Source organism: Dromiciops gliroides, chromosome 1 (assembly GCF_019393635.1).
Source record: "Dromiciops gliroides isolate mDroGli1 chromosome 1, mDroGli1.pri, whole genome shotgun sequence".
NCBI classification, from domain to species: domain Eukaryota; kingdom Metazoa; phylum Chordata; class Mammalia; order Microbiotheria; family Microbiotheriidae; genus Dromiciops; species Dromiciops gliroides.
In genome coordinates, this window is record NC_057861.1 from 212,881,840 (window position 1) to 212,894,285 (window position 12,446).

The 12,446-nt window shown below is 34.9% G+C and overlaps 1 pseudogene; it reads left to right on the forward strand.

Annotated features, from left to right (window-relative positions):
* The window catches only part of LOC122747257, a 40,673-nt pseudogene extending 29,023 nt beyond the window's left edge, over positions 1-11,650 (forward strand).
* Positions 11,651-12,446: the final 796 nt, after the last annotated feature.

The window sequence follows — 12,446 nt, forward strand, 5'->3', positions numbered from 1 at the left end:
AAATAGGCCCAGTCTAGAAAAAGAAAGTGAACAAGCTGCTATCAATGAAATCCCTATGAAAAAATCTCCAGGGCTAGATGGGTTTATAAGTGAACTCTACCAAACATTTAAAGAATAATTAATTCCAATACTGTAAATATTATTTGGAAAAATAGGTGAAGAAGGAGTTCTACAAAATTCCCTTTATGATAAAAATATGGTGTTTTATACCTAAACCAGGCAGAGGAAAACAGAGAAAACAAATTACAGACCAGGCAGCTAGGCGGCACAGTGGATAAAGCATTGGCCCTGGATTTAGGAGGACCTGACTTCAAATCTGCACTCAGACACTTGATACTTACTAGCTGTGTGACCCTGGGCAAGTCACTTAACCCTCATTGCCATGCAAAAAAATTAAAAAAAGAAGACGATGACCAATTTCCCTAATGAATATTATTGCAAAAATCTTAAATAAAATATTATAAAGGAGATTACAGAAAGTGATCACCTGGATAATACACTATGACTAGGTGGGATTTATAGCAAGGCTGCTTCAACATCAGGAAAACTATTAACATAATCAACCACATCAATAATAAAACTAACCAAAATCATATGATTATCTCAATAGATTCAGAGAAAGCATTGGACAAAGCACAAAACTCATTCCTATTAAAAACACTAGACAGCATAAGAATAGGTGGAATTTTCCTTAAAATAATAAGTAGTATCTACCTAAAACCATCAGCAAACATTATATATAAGGGAGATAAATTAGAAGCATTCCTAATAAGATCAGGGGTGAAACAGGGATGTCCATTATCAACTCTATTATTTAATATTGTACCAGAAATGTTAGCTTTAGCAATCAGAGAAGAAAAATAAATTAAATGCATTAGAATAGGCAAGGAGGAAATAAAACTATCACTCTTTGCAGATGATATGATGGTATACTTAGAGAATCCTAGAGAATCAACCAAAAAGCTACTTGAAACAATTAAGAACTTTAGAAAAGTTGCAGGATATAAAATAAACCCACATAAATCATCAGCATTGCTATACATGACCAACAGAGCTCAGCATCAAGAGATAGAGAAATTCCATTTAAAGTAATTGTAGACAATATAAAATACTTGGGAGGCTGCCTGCCAAGACAAACCCAGCAATTATATGAACACAACTACAAAACACTTTTCACACAAATAAAATCAGATCTATATAATTTGAAAAATATCAATTACTCATGGATAGGCCTAGCTAATATAATAAAAAGACAATTCTACCTAACTTAATATACTTATTCAGTGCCATACCAGAATACCTAACATTATTTTAAAGAGTTAGAAAAAATAATAACAAAATTCATCTGGAAGAACAAAAATCAATATCAAGTGATCTAATGAAAAAAATGCACAGGAAGGTAGGCTAGCCATACCAAATTTGAAGCTATAATATAAAGTGGCAGTCATCAAAACTATTTGGTCCTGGTTAAGAAATAGAGTGGTGGATCAATGGAATAATTTAAGCACAGGAGACACAGTAGTAAATTAACATAGTAATCCATCTTCTGGGATAGGAACTCAGTATTTGACAAAAACTGGTGAGAAAACAGGAAGATAGTACGGCAGAAAACAGTCATAGATCAACATCTTAAACCGTATACCAAAATAAGGTCAAAATGGGTACAAGATTTAGACATAAAGGGTGATACATAGATAAATTAGGAGAGGAAGGAGTAGTTTACCTCTCAGATCTATGGAGAGGAAAACAATTTATGTGCAAACTAGAGATAGAGAATATTATGGAATGCAATATGAATGGCTTTGATTACATTAAATTAAAATGTTTTTGTACAAACAGATGCAGTGCATTCAAAATTAGAGGGGAGACAGAAAGCTGGGAAACAATTTTTATAGTCAGTATTTCTGATAAAGGCCTCATTTCTAAAATATATCAGGAACTAAATCAAATTTATAAGAATCCAAGTCATTCCCCAGTTGAGAAATGGTCAAAGTATGTGAACAGGCAGTTTTCTGATGAAGAAATCAATGCTATCTACTGCCACATGAAAAAATGTTCTAAATCACTATTGATTTGAGAAATGCAAATTAAAACAACTCTGAGGAACATCCTCACACCTATCAGATTGGCTAATATGACAACAAAGGAAAATTGGAATACTAATGCATTGTTGTTGGAGCTGTGAACTGATCCAAACATTCTGGACAGCAATTTGGAATTATGCCCAAAAGGCTATAAAGCTCTGCATACCATTTGACCCAGAAATACCACTATTAGATCTTTTTCCCAAAGAGATCATAAAAAAGGGAAAAGGACTCACATGTACAAAAATATTTATAGCAGCTCTCTTTGTTGTGGCAAAGAATTGGAAATTGAGGGGTTGCCCATCAATTGGAAAATGGCTAAATAAGTTGTGGTATGGTAAATGGAATACTATTGTGTTGTAAGAATACTATTGTGTTGTAAGAAATAATGAGCAGGAGGAGTTCAGAGAGACCTGGAAGTGCTTACATGAACTGAAGCTGACTGAGAAGAGAAGAACCAGGAGAACACTGTACACAGTGTGATAAAATAATGGGACTTGGCAGATGCTCAGGAGCCCCACCTGAAGATTGATTTGGAATTGATTGAATTGGGTGAGACTGAAAGACTGAGAACCTACTTAAGGATGATTAAATCAGGACCACATGTGACCTACCCTGAGTAGGGTGTTGTTTTCAGTAGTTGAACCTAATTAAGGTTGATTAAATTGAGACCATGTATGGCCAACCCTGAGTAGAGTATGTTCTCAGAGGCTGTGGATTGCAACATCAACAAGGGACCACTCTCACCCAATTAATTTGAAGAACCTCCCATTTCGGGGAGGAAGACATGAAGCAGGAAGCCAAGGCTGGCTGAATGGATCTTCCTCTTTTGGTTTTAAGACATCAGCTTCCATGCTATAAGGAATCTGTTCTCAATCTTTCTCTCTCTTCACTATCTTATAATATATCTTTTAATAAATCCTTAAAAGCCTAAGCTATTGCTGAATTTATCAGTTATTTTAGCTAGTTTCCCCCCAAAACTGGGGGGTGGCAGATTAGAACCCACACTTAGATTTTTAAACAACACAACAGTAACAGCAACATTGTGTGATGAACAATGGTGATAGACTTGGATGTTCTCAGCACAAAACAACTTCAAAGAACTCATGACAGAAAATGTTCTCAACATCCAGAAAAAAGAACTGTGGAATATGAATGCAGACTAAACTATACTGTTTCTACTTTGGGGCCATTGTTTTTTCCTTCTTTTGAGGATTTTCCCTTGTGCTCTGATTCCTCTTTGATAATAGGCTAATGCAGACATATGTGCAATGTGATTGTATATATGTGTATGTGTATATATAGGTGTGTATATCGATAGAAAGATAGATATCTAGATATAGATATGAACTATATCAGATTGCTTTCTGCCGTGGGGAGGAGGGAGGGAAGGAGAAAAAATTTGTAGCTAAAAATCCTATGAAAACAAATGTTGAAAACTAGCCTTACATGTAACTGGAAAATAATAAAATACTTTTCTTATAAAAAAATTGAAAAAACACAAAATCATATAATAGAATAGCATAAATAAATTTAAAATTCTTGAAGAAAAATAGCATTTCAATATGATTGTATATTTCGTATTCCTTTTTGTATGTTGTTATTTTACCCTTAAAGTTTCAGAAAAAAGGAAGATCCTTTGATGAAAACAATAATTACAATACTGTCTTTCACTTGTCTGTAGAATTACCTTTCACCTATATCTCACTTCTCTGTGGCATTGATTTAATTGTCGAAATCCGATTGACATCAACTGGAGCTGTGTTTCCAAATCAACACCATAAAATGTGGATGAAGGGAAAGATATGGCTTACAAACAATAAATTGATTCATCCTTCTATTTCTGAAACTTAGCTTGTGGCCCATTATCCACACAATGGGGTGTCGTTTATTGTTGTGGTACATTTGAGAGCACTGTGACAATAAAATAAAATTAATAAAAAATGAAATTTCTATTTTCTAAAAAGCATCCCCATGTGTGAATATAGTACAATCATACTAAAATAATTTGGGGAAATGAAATGAAAATATTTTGTCATTTAAAATAGAAACTCATGAAAAGCAATTAAAATAATAAATTAGTCAAGATAAAACATAAAAAAGAATGAAATGTCTAATGACTTTGAATTTATGCATCTACAAATTAACCATATATTAATATTTAAATTATTTTGTTAATATAGCTATGTAGTGAAAAGCAATGCCATGATGGGAACAGGACTTATGTCTACAAATGCTTAAGATTTTACAGCCTAATAACACCCACTTCCGAATAAAAATGTCATGAATGTATTTATTAAAACTGTATTTTTTTTTATCTTTCAGCAGACTTTCCACACAGAGACCCTTGCTAGAGGCTGCTATCAACGGATTCCAGATGTGAGTTTTTCTCTCTTTACTATAATGTTACTTCAGCATTGCTTCATCAAAGGTTGCTGAATGAAACATGAACTTTTTCTTCAATTCTAGTTCTCTGTATGGAAACATGAAAAAAAGGAAAAGACAGTTTTTTTTTTTAAATTCCTTTCTTCTCAAAAGATTGTATAGGATTACTGAAAGGGAAATTTTTTTCTATATATTTTCAATATTTAGACATTAATATTGCATCCTTTGTAGAAGAGAGAGGTGTGGGGGAAGATGACAATTCTACAAACTGATTGGGAAAAAAATGGTTGAGTGAGACTTGGTCCTCCAATTGCCAGGCTCTGTGGCCTAAAACCAAACTTTAAAATGTTGATTTTATAAAGTGTTGGTATTACCTACACTGTCTTATGGTGTTGCTGCAAAAAAAGGGTTTTACAATCCATAGATCTCTAAATGTTGTAATGTTATTATCCTGTCCTGGTAAAAAGAAACAGTAGATAAATGAGTTCACTATCACATAGATTCTGGATATAAGAGCAAAGTTCCAAAGAAGTTGGATTATCCAAAATTTGAATCATATACTTCAGTAGATAGTGAGTTCCCTTTTACTGAAAGTCTTCAAATGAACCATGAATGTTCACTTGTTGAATATGTAGTAGAAAGTATTCTTAAACCAGCATGAATTGAATAGCTACTAAAGACTCTTCCAGTGATGTGATTCTGTGATTCCTTTGGAAATGGTTTCCATTTTGTATGGAATAGTTTTAACAATGTAGGAGAAGAAAATAAATGCCTTAAAATCGATTTCAAGTAAGAAATATAACTATGGGTTTGATTTGGCATACAATTTATCTTCAAAGAGAAAGATATGTTAAAGAAGATCAATACACGGAAATGAAATAGTCAACACACTTCCATGAAGTTAAATACTTGCTTATAGTAATCAAATTGAACAAAATGGCCATTTTCTTTCTTTGGTTTTTTTTTTTTGTGAGGTAATTGGGTTAAGTGACTTGCCCAGGGTCACACAGCTAGTAAGTGTTAAGTGTCTGAAGTCTGATTTGAACTCAGGTACTCTTGAATCCAGGAGTGCTCTATCCACTGAGCCACCTAGCTGCCCCTAAAATGGCCATTTTTATCAATTGAGAATCCACCATTTAAATTTCCCATTTTTTTCAAGATCTATTCTATAAATCAGTTTTAGAATACCCAAGGCTTCTTAGGATTAACTTTGTAGACATTTATTTAACTAAGATAATTGGAAACTATCAGTTCACAGTATTATGAGAGGTCACCATTTGGAGCAAAAATAAATTCCACTATAAAAATTTAAAAATATCACTGAGAGCTATGAGCTCTTCTACCCGGCAATCACTTGTCTCCCTCCTGCTTCCTGGTGCAGCACTACCTTCTCTCTTTCAGGGATTTAAACTTGCCACATCAAAGTTTGTCATGGATAATGATATTACTACTCTCTTGTTGACAATGGCCCTGGAATATGCAAAGCAGGCTTTTTAGGAGGCAATATCCCTTGGGCTATCTTCCCTTTCATAGTTTGGCACTCTAGACTTCATGGTATGATAGTGGTTCTGGGTCAGAAAGTGTGCTACATGGGAGATGAGGCCCAGAGCAAGAGAGGTATTCTGACCCTGAAGTATCCCATGGAACATGACATTGTCACCAACTAGGATGACATAGAGAAGATCTGGCATCATACTTTCTAAAATGAGTTCTGTGTGGTCCCTGAAGAGCACCCTGTGCTACTCACAGAAGCCCCCCTTAACTGCGAAGCTAAGAGAGAAAAGGTGATTCAGATTATGTTTGAGACCTTCAACATCCCAGTCATTTAGGTTGTCATCCTTGGTGTGCTTTCCCCTATATGCCTCTGGTTGTACCACTGATATTGTGATGGACTCAGGTGGTGTTATGACCCACACTGTGCTCATTTATGAAGGTTACACCCATCCCCATGCCATCCTCCATCTGGGTCTGACAGGCCATGATCTGACAGTTACTTCATGAAGGTTCTGATGAAAAGAAGGTAGTTTCACTACCACAGCTGAGAGGGAAATCATGTGTAGCATCAAAGAGAAGCTTTGCTACATCACTGTAGACTTGAAAGAGGAGATGGCCACTGCTGTATCTAGTTTATCTTTGAAAAAGAGTTATGAGCTCCCTTATGGTTAGGTTACCACCATTGGCAATGAGAGATTACAATGCCCAAAAAGTTATCTTCCAAACATCTTTCTTAGGTATGGAACCCTATGGAATCCACAAAACTACTTTCAACTGAATTATGAATTATTATGTCAACATCCATAAATATCTGTAGCCAATACCATATTGTCTGGTGGTACTACCATGTACCCAGGCATTGCTGACAGGATGTAGCCCCTAACACAAAGAATCATTGATCACTGCCAGCATGTGAGCACAAATACTCTTTTTGGGTTGGGGGTTCTATCCTAGAATCTCTTTCCACCTTCCAGCAGATGTGGATTAGCAAGCAGGAGAGCCGTGAGTCTGGGCCCTCCATTGTCTACCATGAATGCTTCCAAATGGACAACTTGTGGTTTGTTTTTTGTTTGTTTGTTTGGTTTTGGTCAAAGCATATATATATATTAGTACCCCTCCCCCCCCAAAAAAGGGGGATGAGATTGGTAAGGCTTTAATTACAAGGTGGGGATTGTTGTTTATTTTTGGTGCTTTGACTCAGGATTTAAAAACTGGAATGGTGAAGGTGATGAGCAGTCTATGTATGTTGGAGGCAAACATCCCCACAGTTACACAGTGCATCTTCAGGGCTCTGTACATTTGTGTTGTTTGTTTGTTTGTTTGTGTTTTTTTGGTTTTGTTTTGCTTTTTTGTTTTTAGTCATTCCAAATATTGTATAATGCATTGTTACAGAAAATTATTTTCCTTGATGGAGACTCTCTTTCTCTACTAGAGCAAAAATCCAGATGGGGAGTGAGTCAGGGGAAGGTACTAGTACTGCTTTACATGGAAATTATGTAATCCTTAAAAACTTTTTGTATCTTCTATCTTTAATACTTGTTCCTTTAAAAAACAACTGTCAGAGCTATAATTAATGCTCCCCTAAATTCCCTCTGTGGTAAAATTATTAGGATTCGGCTGACTCATTTGGAAGGGGCCACACCTGTCTGCCCTGAAGTTATGTATGCTACTGAGGTCAGAAGGAGAAATCTTTCTCCATAGGCAGTTTTTGAAGGACCTCCCCTTTTGGGGGAGGAAAATTGGATGCTCACTGAGGGGAGGTGGAGTCTCTTCCAGAGCTCACCCTTTTCTTCCCTCTTCCTCCCTGGCTGTGGGGTGAGCAGGAGCAGCAGCAGCATCAGCAGCTGAGTCATTCACGCCTGGTTGTAAGTTGTGCTTTCCATTGAAGCTACAAGCTCCAGGTGGTAACTTACTCTGCTCTTTTGAATAAACTTAGGTTAGATTTAGGAGGATTAACCATATTTCCTTTTCCCTATTTCCTTTTCTTTGATTTCATTAATTTCACTTTTGCTGTTTACTTTATTCTCCCTAATAAAACATCTGCGGAACAGAGGCTGTAAGGCTCCTTTCTTATTGGCCTGGGAGAAATATCTAAAAAGGCAGTTTCTGAGGGGAGGGAGCTTTAAACCTAGAGGTCCCTCATTACCTCCAGGACCCCAATATTTAGGCAAGCAATCCAATTAACTCTTCATATATTAAATTTGGCCCCCACACCTCCATGCCCCCAACATAGATGTCAATGAAGACTTTACAGTCTCCTAGCAGATTTTAAGATTGGTGGCAGTACTTGGGGAAGGAGAGGAGCTTTACCTGTACACTGACTTGAAACCAGTCCAAATAAAAGTGCACATGTTAAAGGGAAAAAAAAGTATTGCCAAAAAAGTAGCCATGGTAAATGCCACTAATTCCCAGAAAGAGGAAGAGACAGAAGTGGCTAAATGTTAGCAGGAGGTGTTATAGAAAAAAACTATAGCATTCTTTAGCCTAGTGATTACTAATGGAATTAAACAATGAACTCTTTAAAATTATCTGCCATCATGCCCCCAAAGAGAAAAAGACCTATTTGTACAAAAATATTTATAGCAGCTTGTTTTGTGGTGGCTAAGAATTGGTGCCCATCAATTGGGGAATGGCTAAACAAACTGTGGCATATGATGGTGATGGATTATTATTGTGCCATAAGAAATGACAAGCGGCATGACTTCAGAAAGGCCTAGAAAGACATGTATGAAATTATGTCTTGTGAAGTGACCAAAACCAAGAGAATATTGTACACAGAGACAGCAATACTGTTTGATTAAGAATTGTGAATGATTGACTATTCACAGAAATACAATGATCCAAGACAATCCGAAAGGACTATCAATGAAACATACTATCCACCCCAAAAGAAAGACTTGATTCTGATGCAACAGACTGAAGCATGCTATTTTTCACTTTCTTTCATTTTTTTTCTTTTAATCAAGTTTTCTTGTACAAAATTAAAAATATGATAATATTTTACATAATCATAAAAATTTAAAAAAATTAAAATACAATTATCTGCCTTGGTCCTTACTTTAAATTTTATTCCTTCCCTTCCTTCCTTTCCTTTGATTTCTGCTGATAGTCATCATGGATGCCAATAGGGATATTGACTGAAAACTTCTTTTAACAACTTGGAAAATTGCCTTTTTTATCCAAAACTTTTTTAATGATAGTCATAGATTGATATATTCTGTAGGAAGAAAAGCATTAGTAGGAGACTGAAGTCTTGAATGAAAGCATTCTTAACAAATAAATCATAAAAATTTACCACCAGTATTTTAGAAAATAAAATGTGTAATTACAAATCTCCATAACAAATTTATAATAAAATTATATTTGAAGTCAGAAATTGACAGATATACTATGCAATTTGACTGTACACTCTACATAATTTTATATGTGTGTGTGTGAGTATGTGTATGATATACTTATGTAAATATGCATAAATCTTATAATACATTTTTCAAATCACTATTATGAATTTCACATAAAAAACATTCTGACTAAAATACATGTTGTGATAGTATGGTAGATTTTAAGTTCCTTAAGGGAAGGGACTGTCTTTTTCCTCTTTTTGTGTCATTAGCACTTAGCACAATATGTGGCACTGTGTGGTACTTAATAAATATTGTTGGTTGATTTTATAATTAATAAAAAGCTAACCTAAAAACCAGGAAATTCTGGATTCAAGTCCTACCTCTGAAAAGTACTGACTATCTATCTATCTATCTATCTATCTATCTATCTATCTATCTATCTATCTATCTATCTATCTATCTATCTATCTATAATGTTGTTTGAAATTAGATGGAAGTGCCTTTCTCTGTTCCAAGTTTTAGGGAACTTAGCTGAGGTTTCTGATATATTGCTACTTATAAATTAGAGGCTTCAGCATCAGTTTGGGGCATTAAGTATTTATTAAATCATATTAACTGTTAGTAAAGAGAGAGCACATGAAGGCAGCTATGTGGCACAGTGGATAGAGCACCGGCCCTGGAGTCAGGAGGACCTGGGTTCAGAGTTGGCCTTAGACACTTAACACTTACTAGCTATGTGACTGTGGGCAAGTCACTTAACCCAAATTGCCTCACTAAAAAAAAAAAATACAATCTTTCTTCTTTGGAAAGTGAGATGAAAAGGGAATGATAGAAAAATAAGGAATTTAATACAGATTGCTGTGTGAATGCAGAAATCTTTGTGTGATTTCAGTATTACCCTTGTTGTGAAGGATTTGTAGTGACCCAGAAGTACTGATGAATTTGGCTCTGCTAATACCAATAAATGGATAGTAAAGTTAGTATACATGATGTGGCCGAGGATTACAGTCTGATACTTCCCCAAACTATTCTAAATGGGCAGAATTGTTAATTAGATCAGCCTCAATTTCCCATCTAATTCACATTCTATCATTCAATATCTCCTTAAAACAAACAAAAATTTCTTATATAAGTAGCTTTAATTTGATCCCCCCTTTTCTTCTTAATAATTTTCTCCCAGTTTTCTTCTCAGTAAATGGAATTATTCAAAAACATGCCAAAGTATATTAATGATGGTACTAGTGTTTCTCCTCTCTGAAAATGTTTTAAAATTACTTAGTCAACATTTTCATTTTACCTTCTCCAACATCCACAGTTTTCTCAAAGTTATAAGTGGAATGACTATTATCTGACCAAATAATGGTTGCTAGGGAAAATACTAAGTGCTGTTAAGCTATGTTACTTGACATTTTGTTGACAGCTATCAGAACACTTCACACTTCATTGGGAAACCATGCAAACAATGACTAGTGTATTAATCCTGACCTTTAAAATGGACCTTCAAGACACATAACACAGAATTGCAAAGAGAGGGAAAAGAGGCCATGTGGAGGTTTTGTATTTATCCATTTTTGTATTTTTTACCTTTTAAATCATGCATTCTAAAAAATCTAGGGGTCTCAACTTTACTAGTTTGTCTGAGTGTATTTTTGTGCTCAAACCAAATTTCAACATCTTAAAAAAAACACAGGAAAATATTTGTCCAACTCCATTCTTCAAACCCCTCCCCTATTTTTCATGATTCTTCAAAAGTCAGACAGGTGTTGAGAAAACAGGAAATCTGTTTTAGAACATGGAAATATATAAAATTAGAAAAGAATGTGTAGGGGGCAGCTAGGTTGCACAGTGGTTAAAGCACCAGCCTTGGATTCAGGAGGACCTGAATTCAAATCTGGGTTCAGACAATTGGCACTTACTACCTGTGTGACCCTGGGCAAGTCACTTAACTCTCATTGCTCCGCCAAAAAAAAATGTGTTGCAGTCTGTATGTATGATTGGTGGAAATAATCACATTTATTTGATCACAGATTAATGGAATTGTTGAAGTAAAAATAGAATAGAATAGAATAGAAAATAGGTTGTACATTAAAAAACAATATACATGGTGGTTTCATAAGTGGTTGAATGACCAGAGCCACAGTAAAATTATTAACATTTCTGTGTCATCTTGTAAGGCAGATATTTTGTGCAGTACCCAAGAAATCTGTGCTTGTCCCTATTTTCAGTGGCATGGATAATGACATATACGACATGCTTTCCAAATTTGTAATTGACACAAAGGTCATATTTGAAACTAATACAATAAGAAACATGACATTAAAAAAAGATTTTAACAGACTATAACATTGGGCTGATTATAATAACACAAAAATATTCCAATGACCATCGTTATGCCGATTTTGATATTCAGTATAATGATTCAGATTGCACCTCATACATGTCTGTTCATCTTGTGCGACTCTCATGCATGGACTCCCATAATGCTGGGGACATTCCTGGAATTCTCTTCAAACAATGGGGATACCAATTAAACACAAAGTGTTTCAGAAAGAGAAATAAAACAAGTCATAACTGAACTTCAAAGTTGAGGAGGGTTGCTTCAAATCTATATGCAAATTAATTTTGTCAAGCATTTAAAAATTATTCCTATTTTACAGAAGAACTGCTATTGTTAGAAAACTTCTATGTATCTCCTATGTCATAGAAACTTTGCATAGAAATAAACAGAAGATACCTGTGAAAAGGCCTTCGATATCCTAATATTCAAAGAAATGATATAACAGATAATTTTGCCACAAAGGTCCACCCAATGTGCTTCATAATTACTTTACTTCCTCTTCACAATGTTTGGAAACCAATTCTGGTTGCTCTTTCTTCATGAACAACCTTTTGTTTTTGATTCATATGCTTCTCTGAAATTAGATGAGTGCTTAAATTATTGTAAGAATAACTTCCAAGTACACTTATTAGACATTACATAGCCACTTAGTAAATTTATTCTTTTTTTAATACTTGCAATCAATTTATTCAAAAAGAGATGATTGATTAGCCATCTGCAATGGTGACTTCAACTTCTACACCTGGTTTAGTGCTGATAGAAGTGATCTGCTTCACAATTTCAGAAGGACTGTGCAAATCA